The following is a 13,988-nucleotide window of genomic DNA, read 5'->3' on the forward strand; positions in this document are numbered from 1 at the left end:
GGTTTAAAAAAATAGCTAGCAGCTTACATACCCAAACCCATTCGCTGGAACTGCAGGGATAGAGAGATCCACGCGGAGGCGTGTGGAGAATAAGTAGGGATATGCATGTGCTAGATTGAATAATTGGTTGAGCCTAGCTCAAGCAGGCACAGCTAGCAGATGGCAAGAGATTGGGAGTATATATCTATTAAGTATGTATTTGTGAAATTCATTATGTCCCCTTTTGATTTTCAAGGTGGGAGGAATGCAATGGAGAAAGGGAGATCATATTCGTCCTCTATATCCCACCTATCAGGACACTGGGATAAGTCCCAATAATAAGAGTTGAGTTCACCCATAACTATCTCACTCTAAAAGGTCGTCATGAACTTTATTCCTCCCCCCGGGGATAAAGTTAAGCTAAGTCATCATTTAGTTGAGTTTCATCCTTCAGTTGAGCGGGGAAATGTAAGTTGAACTTTCCTTTCCTTAAAACTGTCAAATTAAGGAGAATTTATGAGACGACAGAAGGTTTGGGATAGTTGCTAAGCCGAGTCCCAAATGGAGATCTGGACCATAAAATATGACAAAATTAGAGGCTCCTTTATGGTAAAAAGTCGCATAGCACAGACCAGAAGAGGCACAAAATATTATTAAGCTATTAAACTCCAAGACCAGGGATGAATTAGAGGAACTAAACATTTGAGATAGGACAACAACAGTAATGGAGGTTAAAAGAGTTTTAACGAAAAGGAATTTGATGATACAACTAGAGAAAAATGTAAGGAGCTTGAGTTGCAAGTCAAAAGATTCAACAAAAAGTTCACACTACTGCAGGAAAAGGGTCTACCTACTCCAAGGAATTATAATGGAAAATTGATTCCATTAGAAAATTACTAGGAATAACTTTGTAACATAGTTGTTGATGCTTCAAAGTTTGTAAAGGAAGAAATGGTTATTAGTGGAGAATAATTTATAGAGGGCATACAGTTTGATTTAAATATTCATCATGAGATTCATCACCATTTTATCAATAAGCCACCTTTTGACATTTATACTGAAGTGGATGAAAGGTTTAGAAACATCATAAGATTTTCTGTCCAAAATGAAAAATGGTGGGACCAGTTGCTAGAGTTGATTGAGTAAGTACAACTGAAGCCCTGGAATTTCAACAGTAGAGAAACAACATTTGTAGCAAAATAGCCACAATTAGCAACAGATTTATTCAAAGCCTCAATAACACAACAAATTTTACCAGAATTTCCTATTATTCTTCTTCTATATTTAAAATATTTGTGTCTTTAACAAATATTATTTTATAAATCTATTTTATTTTGAATTATGATCTAAGATGTAAAACGTTTCTATAATACTTAGAAAAAGGACTTAGAAAAGGTTGGAACTTGTATGAAGAAAGGAGCCATTTGTTTTTATGTAAGATGTGTACTGAAGTGATCAATTTTCAATAATACAAAGAAGTTTTGTTCTAGTATTCCCGTGTGAAACCATTTGGTGAGGTACTTTCTCATGTGAAATTGTTATTTTCTCAGTTTTCCATATGTTTCAGTCTCTATTGTTTCAAGAAGATAAAGGGCCAAATTTGCTTAAGTGTACTCTGCTATGGCTTGTAAACAATATCAATGTTTTCATTCTGATGTTAAGTATATAATTCATCTTAGCATGCTCTATATTTAATTGAACTTAAATCATATTCGTCCTATACACTCCACAAATACTTTAAAAGATCCAAAAGTTTTCCTATCCTGCCATGTTGCAGCTGCTCTGTTATTTTGTGTTTGATCACGCAAAGACTCATGACTCCATGCCCAATGGAATTTCACTGTAATTTTTAACCAAATATTTGAAAAACCAACCTCATAACTCAATAACTATCATAATACCTTAAAACAAAAATCTAAATCAAAAGATATATCCTTCTTTGAAGCTAGAAGGGCTAGATCCCAACTTTGCAAGTGGTTTTTTGGTCACCTTTGGGTTTCTCTCCACAACCTTAGGAAATTACAAAGTGATAACACATCCAACATTCCATTTGATATGCATTCAACATCTCATTCAATGTAGCTATGAGGAGATCACTATTTAAAATCCTTTCTTCAATATTAGTGAGCTTACCTTTATGCTCTTTAATTCTTAAAATAAAATTGTTGATGTTTTCATTTTGTATTTTGTTCCATTTTAATTGAGAGAAGTTTGTTTTCAAAATATAAAAGTAAGTTTATATTTGCAATCACATACAAATCTTTAGATTTTTCCAAGATTCTTTGGATTTATTGTAGTCCCTAATATCCAAAGTAACATTATCATTCACATACATTCTTAATAGCACATTCACTTTGGTCTCTCTTTCTTCTCAATCATGAACCAACTCTACTAAAACTACCAATTTGGATTTACCTTTGATCAAACATGATAAGCTTCCATGAATATCATATAGAAATTCCAATTTAAATATTTAACTCACTTAAATATAGATTAAAACAAAAAAAAAGACTTCTACTTTAATTTGTATCAACCTAACACACATAATTATAAAAATTTCCACTTCAACTTTTTAGCTTTTCATTCATACCCACACCTAAATATCTTCTTAGATATTTTAGCCAAAAAACCAACCAGTAAAAAAAAGCATCTCCTTTAAATAATTCACATTATTATGAATCAACCTCTCACGTGGCCCCAAAAATAATTAAAATGCCTCCACTAGCTAGATATTTTAAAAAAACTAAAAACATCTTGTTTTAAATAAATAGGGATTTGGTCAAGTTATGGTTGTCTAGAGGTCAGGCTTCTTTATTGTCAACTCCTAATCATATCATATGAATCTGAGTTGCTACAAGGAACTGTGGGCAGATCAATCTTTAGGGAGTTCTCAACTCCACACGCACGCTCTTCCACTGACGAAACCTCAACAAAATTGGTGGATCTTCGCAGAAAAATCACTCTAAATTATGACCTCCAACACTTCTTTTACATTGATGGATATCAATAGGTATGCAAATTGATCTATGATATCTTTTCATTCTCCAGCATCAAAAGGAGGCTCAAAACATGTAGAATCAAATGTAGAAGGCCAAATGAGAGCCCTAAAGATGATTTCCTAGTGGACATAAATATTATTTATAGAAAAAAGTAGTCCCAATTCCGTATTTATTTCACTTGATATTTTCCCTTCTTGACCCTCCACCATGAAGGGGTTGGATCAATTCACTATTGGGAGTTTGATGCCATTTATGCATGCTTCAAAGAGTCTCCCCACTGCCCCATTGTTCTTTCACTATTACTAAGGCTTAAAGAGTCATGATTCAAATCTTATTTTAGTTCCTTACCTACAGATTCATCAGTTCTAAGATTTTCGATTCGTGACCTTCTTTTAATATGCAACTTCTTGGGTTCTTATGAATACTCCACATACTCCACCTTGGCATATCTCAATATACACATTCCCTTATTTATTCATGTAACTGCTACCTCATGAATCCATGGATGGAGGCATAAGGATATGTAGAGATCTCTAGAGAAAAACTTTAAGGTTGAAAACAAACTTGAGCCCCAATGGAAATTATAACTTGCACAGGAATTTGGCTACCTCACGAACCCATGAATGGATGCATAAGGATATGTAGAGATATTTAGAGAAAAAATATAAGGTTGAAAACAATCTTGAGCCCCAACAAAAATTATTGCTTGCACAAGAATTTTTCCTTTAATCCTAGATAGGTTTCTATTTGAGTAGATCAAGAGCGATTATGGATGGATTAAACTCAATTACAAGTGCCTTAAATCTAAATTCGATGCCATAAAGTGGGACAATAAAAAACTTAGATATGAGCTCAATTATCTGAATGAGAAATGGGAGGAAACTCAAAAGTTGCAAAGTGATAATACTTAGATATGTCACATCAATCTCTCTCATATTTAAAGGTAAAGGTGTTAGTGTTGACAAATTCATGGCCTCAAATCTAAGGTCATACTAAATAAATAAAATAGAAACAAACGTAAGATAGAAAACATAGCAAAGATTTTTTGAAGAGACATTTTTATAACATGAGACTCTACACCAAACACAATAGAGCCCCATATTTATATCAATGGAAAAACTTATTGCAACTGGATGATAATGATGCCTACATGGTTACAACTCACACTTACATTGAAAAACAACATTCTCTAAAAGAATGCATTGGCTCTCGCAAGCTATCCCTAAACCAGAATCCAACCAACTTCTTACAATACATTATAATGATACTTTACAATAAATTATTAATACTAGTAAATGTCACATACATGCACCACTCAATCCAAATGAGTATCATTTTGGTATAAAGTGCATATAAATTAAAATATTTATGGTGAATTTAACCTTAACCACATATAAACTTTTTATTTATATTTGTTGCACAAATTAAATCAACACAATTGATGCTTTAGTTATAGTGGTTAGACAAATTACATCAAATTTGTGAGAATGTTGGTGTGTGTGTTTCCTCAATTTTACAGACATGGTGCATGTTTATCTCAAATCAATAACCCACTCTTGCTTGTACTCATAAGGAATAATAAGTAAAAGGACTTCCTTATAGACATTTTTGAATGATAGGTGGCTCTTTTTCATCTTTAACCTTCATTCAATTTTTGGAGTCATCCACTCTATTAAATGATGTTGTTCCATTCCTTTTCACCTTTAATGCTCTTTTTTTCTTCTTCCTAGAAAGATTTTGTAGAGATTAGAAATATATCCTCAATGTTAACTTTAAACAAAATATCGTTAAATGGTTATGGAAAAAATGAGCTATATTTAAATCTCACATATAGTAACGTAATTTTTGTTTGCAAACCTTGACCACTACCTAGAGAAAGATGTCTTATGACGAGTCATTTGTGAAGTTTATTTTTATGTGTAATTTATCATAACTCCCAATATATATGTTGCAATTTTAGAGACATATAAATGATACTTCTTTAGACCATTTTTTATAGAGACTAACCAAGTGTAAATATGGATTGGGAAGCTTGATCCACATAAGATTAAAGTTGTGGAGGGTTAAAAAAATGAAAACTAAAGCTTCATGCATTTAACCTTGTATGGAAAATAAATTGTCATTTGGTGTGGAGAATAATTTCTTTACCTTAACAAAGTAAAATACTATTATTAAAAACACATATCCCCGGATAAATGGAATATTCTTTATTAAAAATTGTTTCCATATTTGAAAAATCTACTTTAAACATTTATGGTAAAAAACCAAAATATGTTCCATATTTAAACCAAAATTTTGAAAAATACAATAAAATGTACAAAATGACATGAAATACAAAGATAAAGAGAAGATAAAGAGCTTTTAGAGACTTAAAAATACTTATTATCATCTTCATTACTTCAATTTTTTTGTAATTATACAAATGATACGAAAAAATAAATATTAAAACTTCACTTCACGTAAATAGAAAAATAAGAATGATAAAAATATAACGTATGTATTTAATGGATATGTATTCTTAATTTTATATTAAACATATACATAGAGCTCCCAATAATGTTTTACCTTTACTTTGTGTTAAACAGTGATATTTGTGCTTTGGCTTTTATGCAGCGTTTTAAAGTCATTCATCATTCATCAATTTGAATGGAATGAAAAATGTGGTTACTTTAATATGAAAAAATTATTAGTAATTTATATATAAAATATTTATAAATAATAACAATATAATCAATTGAATTGCATTAAATGAGGTAGAAACATGTGTTTTAACAAAAATTCTAGACACACCTTTTAATAATATTGGAGGCAGATAGATTTTATCATTTAAACCAACATCTTTGTTCAACGATATGTAGCTGACATCCTAATTCCAACGAAACTACAAGGTCACACTAACAAAATCCTATTTTGTTAACTCTTATGGTTAACTCGGCGGTGAGGTGAGACTAAGCATAAATCTATTGGATGACCTCCACTAAGGGTTCAGATGAGAAATACAAGTGCATGACATACGATGCTTGTTATGGGTTTCTCGCTGATTTAGCAAATCAAGAATTTGAAATTTGGAATATACAAAAAAAGAAAAATTAAAAGTTAAAGCAGTTTAAAGCATATAGGATTTGGAAGAAAAAATAATAAAAAGAAATGTGGTTGATGTAATGTTTTTTTTAATTGTAAGCCTAGTGGGGATATAGATCAACAAACATTTTAGTTTAGATTTGTTGCGCTTTTAATTAAGAGGGAGTGTTGAAGACATTAATTCCAAGCACTTGCTAGGTGTCATAATTGTCCATACAAGTGTCACAATTAGTTAGAATTCAGTCCAATTTAGTTGAGTTGTAGTTCAATCTCATTGTAGTCATTTATTACTAATATCTCCTATGTAATCCTATTTAATTGTTTCATAATATTGAAAAGAGCATTCTATTCCACGTTTTTCATTTTTTAACACTAAATCCTTTATAGTGGTGTTGGCTTAGTGGAGCCTGACCTAGGTTCGAAAGTGATTTAGCCAAGCAAATCCCAGTACTATTGGCCCTTTCGGCAACAGTCCGCGGAGCGCGGACTGAGGTCTCACCCGAAGTAGTATGGGACGGTGCTAGAACCAGGTTTCCACACCCTAGGGATGTCTGATATGAGGTGATTGATATGCAGTTCAACCTTCGTACTTACTATGTTACGCGCACCTGTGGGTAGCCCGCGCCCTGTGATACTATCTTTGTGTAGCTCTAGCCGCATCACGACCCGTGTTATTTACCCAAGTCTTCCATAATTAGTCTCTATTAGTTGATTACTTAGATTAAATTCACATATAAGCATTCATATGAGTATTCATCAAGTGCGCGCAGTAAATAAATAGAGTAACAGTAATGTATAACATCAAAATAAGGATTCAAGAACAGATGCACATAATAAACTTCTCTTTATTAACTTTCAATTCCAAGTACAAACCCGACTCTGCCCTGCGCACTCAACTGCAAGGGTCCGCGCACTCAGTTGTGGACTCTAAGAGGCCTCTGTGCACTTAGCTACAGAGCCTCTTCCTACCATTACAACCCAGTACACTTCAGATTCCACTCTAGGTTCTAACCATGCCTTCGTTATTATATCTATTCTCTACTGAGCTTAGCTCTCTTTACACTTAGAGCCTCACTCTATTTATACAATCCCATGGTCTGTGGACCATGGGTAGGTTGACACAACTTTACATTAAATTACAATCTTTCAGGGTGGACAACCCTATGACTCATCTTATACTTCGCCCCCGCACTTTGCGGAGTTCTACACCATCCTTGACCAAAACTTGGGCTTTCAGCCCCAAAACCTGCTGCGAGGGATCCCATGCCCAACAAGACCCCAACACAATCATTGTGACTCATCCCGAGTCACTCTGCTAGTGCGGTGATCTTTGCGTGGAGTCGATCTAGCAGGTCTTACGTAGCTTGGATGTCTGCAACACACTATTCCACTATCTGTTGTACTTGCTGTATGTGTATCTTTGAACCTTCATGAGCAAGGTCACCTCCCTGTCTAACCACATAAAGTCCCTACATTTGTGCCAACTTTCCTTCAATGGTAGCTGTAATTGTGAAAGCTTCATCGATCGATGGCGGGATGCATGCTTTAGGCAAGGATTCCTTTTGTCGTGTGGCATCTAACTGGTCCTTCAATGCCCTTGCCTATGTAGTTTGGCAAGTCATTGAGTAAGGGCGACCGTCTGCAAGGTCCCTCAGACACTGTCATACTCCTGCTGCAACTCGGGCACTTCTGTCTCTAGGTGCTGTAGGTTTGGATCTTCCTGTAGGTATGTAAGCATGTTTAGTGCTTGATCCAACATCTCGGTGCAATCCTGTACTACTTGGCCAATTTGCTCCAACCTCGTTTTGATAGCGCGGGCGCATTGCTCTCTGACCTCTGGGGGTGTGGAAGGTTGCGCCTTCAACTGTAGCTCGGAGATCTGCAGGTTCAGCTCCAACTGAACCTTCACCATTTCCTCCTTGGCCTCGCAGACTCTGGTCGCCAATCGGTGGACTCACTCTACTGCTGGTAGCTTTGTCAGCACAACCAACTCTGGAACGCTTCTACACACATCCTCTACCACCTGCTCCAATTCACGAGCCTGTGCAACTAGCTCACCACACTCGAGGCTGAGCTGATCCATGTTGACTTTCTGCTCGTTCAAGACCTGGATCGTGCAGCCTTCCTTGGTGCAGAGCACTACGATGGCCCCATCCTGCAACTGGTACAGGGTTTCACGTAGCAGGGCTGCCAAGTTTAAGTCTACGCGTTTCATGTTGCTCATCGCAACCCGGTCAGCTTCGCTTGCTCATGCTAGCACACCTTCGGGCAACACGAAAGGTTTGTCCATACGAGCACGCAACGTCTGTTTGACCTCTACGGTTCCTGTTGTGACATACAAAGCCATTGTACCTGTTTGGGGGGGCTATACCTATAAGCCTTGTAGCTACTCTCTGAGCGCCCCCAACACAGTGTTATTCTCCATCATTACCTCTTGGAGCGCATCCTTAGTGACATCGCGAACCATTTCGCTAATGTCAAAAAGATCACCTTCTGTAAGCATGGTTGGGTCAATGGACATCTTGGATGCCTTAGTCTTCTTTTTAGGATCCTGTTTCTGGATCTGCACACTCTTCGTCCAGGTTGTTGTCCTCATCTCCCTGCCCTGTGGACATTCCATGGCCCCCCTCGGCCTCTGTTGTTGTTTTTTTTGCCGTCTGTGCTGCTACTACTGCATCGGCCGTCTTCTGTTGTGCGGCTGCTTCTGTTGCAACTTGTTCCTGGTGCCTCTTCTCAGCCAGCTGCGCGATGTGCAGCTTGGTGTCCTTCTTCCTTTGCTGGACTGCGGCCTTCTCCATTCCTGCCAAGTCCGGGCGCGCCACTCCAAAGGCCATGTTTCCAATGCTGTGAAGATGACATCATACGTAGCAATAAATGGAAGCTTTTTCCATTCCTTCGTTGGGTCCTTCCACGCTTGGACATGAATGTTGTTCATGTATGCTTTAAAATTTGTAAAACTCTTTAAAGTGGCGTACACTATGGGAGACAATCATGGCCTTCTATTTATCCATATCCGGATGCTTGCCTCCATCAGCACCCAAAACACCTTGACCATGTGAATTCGCTTTGCATCCTTCGTGGCCCAGAGCGAAGCATACTTCGTGGCCTCAGGAAGGTCCTAGTCAATAGGTAAGAACTGGCTATCTGCCGATAGTTCACCTGCTACTAGTACAATGGATAAAAACAACCACACATAGTGGAAGGTCTTACCCTGCTCTTGGTCCTCCTTGCAGTTCATCAAAAATTCCTCACAGAGGAACTCAACCTAGTTGAGTTGGACCCCCTCCATGCACTGCTTGGCCAGTGCAACCACAGGCGCTGGTACTTCATCAACACGGAACTTCCACATTAATTTGCTGGCCAGGAGCTAGGTGGCTATGTGCACGCCTTAGTCCTTGATTCACACAATTGCGTAGCCACGCTTCTTCTTTTCCAGCTTGTACATGGTTTTCATGGCTTCCGCGAGAGCCAAATCACTGCTTCTACTAGCTATTTCCACTGGATCCCTTCCCTTACAGGGAAGCGAAGAAATTCTGTGAATTAGTTCCACTGTGATGGGAATAGGCTCCTCCAGCCATAGATACCCATCATGCACTAGGCACAGTGGTTGCTTGATGACGAAAATGGTGATGGGCATGCGGTGAAAGTGGGGTATCCATTATAGATGAAGTAACCCAGCCTTCTCTACACTGCGCAACCATTTTCGTGGCTCCAAAGTGATCAGTTATCCCCCCAACTTCTAGTTCATCAAGCTTTTCGTCATCAAGTGCGGGAAATTCTCGCTTTCTGTGAGGTCCCAATCTTCGAATTTCATGGTAGGCACTCAGCCAAGGGGCGGACCTTCAAAAGTAATGCCATCAGGGAGGAGCGGGGTCTGGAGCACACTCTTCGTGGCCTCCGGGTCTTTGGCCACCCTAACTTTCCCTTTCCACGGAGGGACGTATGCGGGTAACTTTGTTGTGGACAACATTGGTGGGACATCATCCTCCCTATCGTCTTGTGCCTCTGTTTGATCAATTAGAGCCTGTAAGTCTTCCTCCTCTTCCTTTGATTCAATGGTGACGACTTTGCCTTTTTCTTCCATTGACAATTTGCCGAACCGTGAGTTTCTTGGGGATACGTGGGGTGGTCACATCGTCTACTTATCCTTCTTCGTCCATGGAATCCGTGGCGATTTTGGAACTTTTGGCGCAATCACTGCCTCTCTGGGCACCGTGGCCTTACCAACAGTGTCTTCGGCGAATCGTACTCCTCACGACCTAGTACACTTCAGATTCCACTCTAGGCTCTAACCATGCCTTCATTATTCTATCTATTCTCTTCTGAGCTTAGCTCTCTCTACACTTAGATCCTTGCTCTATTTATACAATCCCATGGTTTGCAAACCATGGGTAGGCCGACACAACTTTACATTAAATTACAATATTTTAGGGCGAACAGCCCTATGAGTCATCCTAGACTTCGTGCTCCGTGCTCGGACTTTGCGGAGTTCTACGCCATATTTGACCAAAACTTGGGCTTTGAGCTCCAAGACCTGCTGCAGGGGATCCCATGCCAACATGCCCCCAACACAATCATCATGACTCATCCTGAGTCACCCTACTGGTGCGGCGATCTTGGCATGGAGCCCCTCCAACTATGCCTGTGCTGCGTGAAGGTCCGCAACACACTATTCTATTGTCTACTGGATCTGCTCTACTCTTTCTGCCGAATGCTCACTGTCAGGGGCAGATCCATGTCTTAAGGCATGCATCACCTTCATTTGTGCGAGCTTTCCTTCGATATCGGTAGTGATGCGGAAGGCCTCATCAATCCATGGCTAGAAGTGCGCTTTAAGTACTACCACTTTCTGTCGCGTGGCATCCTCCTGTTCCTTCAACGCTTTTGCTTGGTGTAGCTTCGCTGACTGCTAGGTCAGGACAACTATCTACGGCGTTTCGCGCACACTATCATACTGCACTTGGAGCTCCTGCGCTTCTGTTTCCAGGCACTGTATGGTGGGGTCCTCTTGTAAGGAAGTGAGGACCGTGAGGGATTCTTCCAACATCATAGTACAGTCCTGCACTACTTGTCTTATTTCCTCCAGCCCCTTTTGGATAGCGCCAGCGTGCTGTTCCCTAACTTCTGGGGGCATGGATGACTGTGACTTTAATCTCAGTTCGGAAATCTGAAGGTTGAGGTCTAGCTGTATCCTTGTTGCTTCTTCCTTTGCCTCGTAGGATCCACTAGCCAATCTATGAATTCACACTCCAACTGGTAGGTCTGTTGCAATTTCTAACTCTGGAGTGCGGCAACATGCTTCCTCTACTATCTACTTTAGCTGTTGATTCTGCACCAGTGCTTCATCGCATTGTAGAGTAAGCTTCTTAATGTTGATTCATTGTTCGCTGAGCATTTGTACTGTGTGTCCTTCCCTAGCACAGAGTTTTGTTGTCACTCCATCCTGTAGCTAGTATAATATATCCCGTGGAAGGGCAGCCAAGTTTAGGCCAAGTACCTTGATCTGGCTCACCGCAGCTCTATCCTCCGTGTTGTATGCTGTCAGTGCTTCTTCTGGCAACATGACGGTGTTAGCCATTTTGGCCCATAGAAACTTCTCTATTGTCGATGTACCTACGGCATCGTAGGCAGCTACCACTCCCTCCTATGGGGGCCACACCTAAAGTTCCTGGAGTTGTGTCCTGAGGGACTCCAACACAATTTGTTACTCTGTCATTGATTCCTGGAGTGCTTCCCTGGTGACCTCGCGAACTGTGTCGCCGATGTCATATAGGTCACCCTCTGTGAGCGTAGTGGGTTCACCATCCAGTTTGGAAGCCTTGGTCTTCTTCCGTGGGCCTATTCATTCCTTACCATGCGGCCATTTTAGTTGTGTATATGTTGTGTTGGGGTCCGTGCCTTCTGCCGTGTCCTCTATCCCTTGTCCCGTGGTTAGGTCTGGGCCTCCTTCTTCCCGAGTCATGGTGGCCCCTGTTGCCTATGCTATTTTTGCTTGTTTGATGCCCTTGGTCTGCTCTGTAGCGGCCTTCACTACCTCACAGAAAGCCCTTACCTCCTCGGCCAACTGCTCGTTACGCTTCTGCTGAGCCAACAACTTGGTGGCATCCTTTTGTTTTTGTACCGATGTCTTATCATGTGCCGCCAAATCTGGGGCGTGCCACTCAGGTGGCCATGAGTCGAGCACAACAAAAATGGCATCATCAATCGCGATGAATAATGGTTTGGTCCAGTTCTGTGCCAGATCTTTCCACGCCTTAATATACACATTGTGCATATCTACCTTGAAGTCTGCAAAGCTCTGTAGACTGTCGTACACTGTGGGGGATAGGCACGACCTTCTATTAATCCACATCCAGATGCTCGCCTCCATGAGCACCCAGAATATCTTGGTCTCGCGGATCCATGTGGCATCCTTTGTAGCCCAGAGCGACGCATATTTTGTTGCCTTTGGCAAGTACCATTCAAGAGGAGGGAACTAACTATCCTCAGGCAGTTCCTCTAACACTAGTACGATGGACAAGAGCAACCATGCATAGTGGAAGGTCTTGCCCTACTCCTAGACTTCCTTGCAGTTGGTAGGTAATTCTTCACAGAGGAAGCTGGCCCAGTTGAATTGGACTCCCTCTGCACATTGTTCAGCCAGCATGACGACCATTGCTAGTACCTCATTGCCGTGAAATTTTCTCATCACCTTCCTGGCCAGTAGCTGGGTGGCTACGTGCACCCCTTTGTCTGGAATGCTACTAATTATGTAGCCTCTCTGCTTCCTTTCCAACTTGTATTTCTTCTTCATGGCCTCTGCGAGCACCAAATCTCCGCTTTTGCCAGCTATTTCCATGGGGTCCCTTCCCTCACAGGGAAGCCGAGAAATCCTATGAATAAGCTCCGCCATGATGGGAATGGGCTCCTCCAGCCACAGGTACCCATCATGTACCAGGAAAAGCAGTTGCCTGATGATAAAGATAATAATCGGTGCATGGTGAAAATGGAGAATCCATAGTAGGTGGAGTAGCCCGGCCTTTTCCACACCACCCAACCATTTCTACTGTTTTAGCATTGTGACGAACCCCTCCTTCCTCTGTTTCATGAGTTTGCTAGTCTCCAAATGTGGGAACTTTTTGTTGTCCACGAGGTCCCAATATTCAAATTTCATCGTGGGCACGCGGCCTAGAACTGAACCTTCAAACAGAATTCCATATGGGAGGAGCAGAGTTTGGAGTGCGCTCTTAGCGGCATCCAAATCCTTGGGTACTTTAACTTTCCCTTTCTGCAGAGGGACATACTCGGGCAGTTTTTCTGCAGCGTGCACCAGCTGGATGTCTTCCTCCATTTCTTCATCTACCTCTATCTCCTCTACGAAATCCTGGAGGTCCTCTTCCTCATCATCTGTCTCAAGATTAATAGTCTTGCCCTTGTCTTCCATAGAAATTTTACCAAACCATGGGTTTTTTGGGGACACGCGAACTGGTCCCACTGCCTATGGATCCGTCCTGGGCCTGAGCATCCGGGGCGATTTCAAAATTTCCAGTGCATCCCCCACCTGCAACATAGGGTTCTGTGTGGCTTCCTTGGTTGTCAACATTATTCTATTTAGGAGGTCTTGCGTCTCCTTCGGCAATGTCTCAAACACTGAACTTTCTCTCAAAGCTTCCAAATTCGTAAGGTTGATACCCACTTGATAGCCCAACAACTGAGTTCTCAAAACGCCATGGGTTGTTCGCTGGATAGCGACCTATGATTTATAGGCCTTTTTGAATTCAAATTCGACCGTTCCCCCCATTTCTGAGTCATTAATGCATTCTTGGTAGCAGATCATCCCAAATCTACTTCTGACTTCGTGCCTTAATTGCCCACCACTCGCTCCTCTTTGTCTTAAATTGGATATCTTGTCATAAATAGTGACACTAATGGTCACCTCCCAGTCTACTC

The sequence above is a fragment of the Pinus tabuliformis genome, chromosome 5_1, assembly GCF_031772625.1.
Source record: "Pinus tabuliformis cultivar Carrire ecotype Pingquan chromosome 5_1, CPIR1, whole genome shotgun sequence".
Classification (NCBI taxonomy): domain Eukaryota; kingdom Viridiplantae; phylum Streptophyta; class Pinopsida; order Pinales; family Pinaceae; genus Pinus; species Pinus tabuliformis.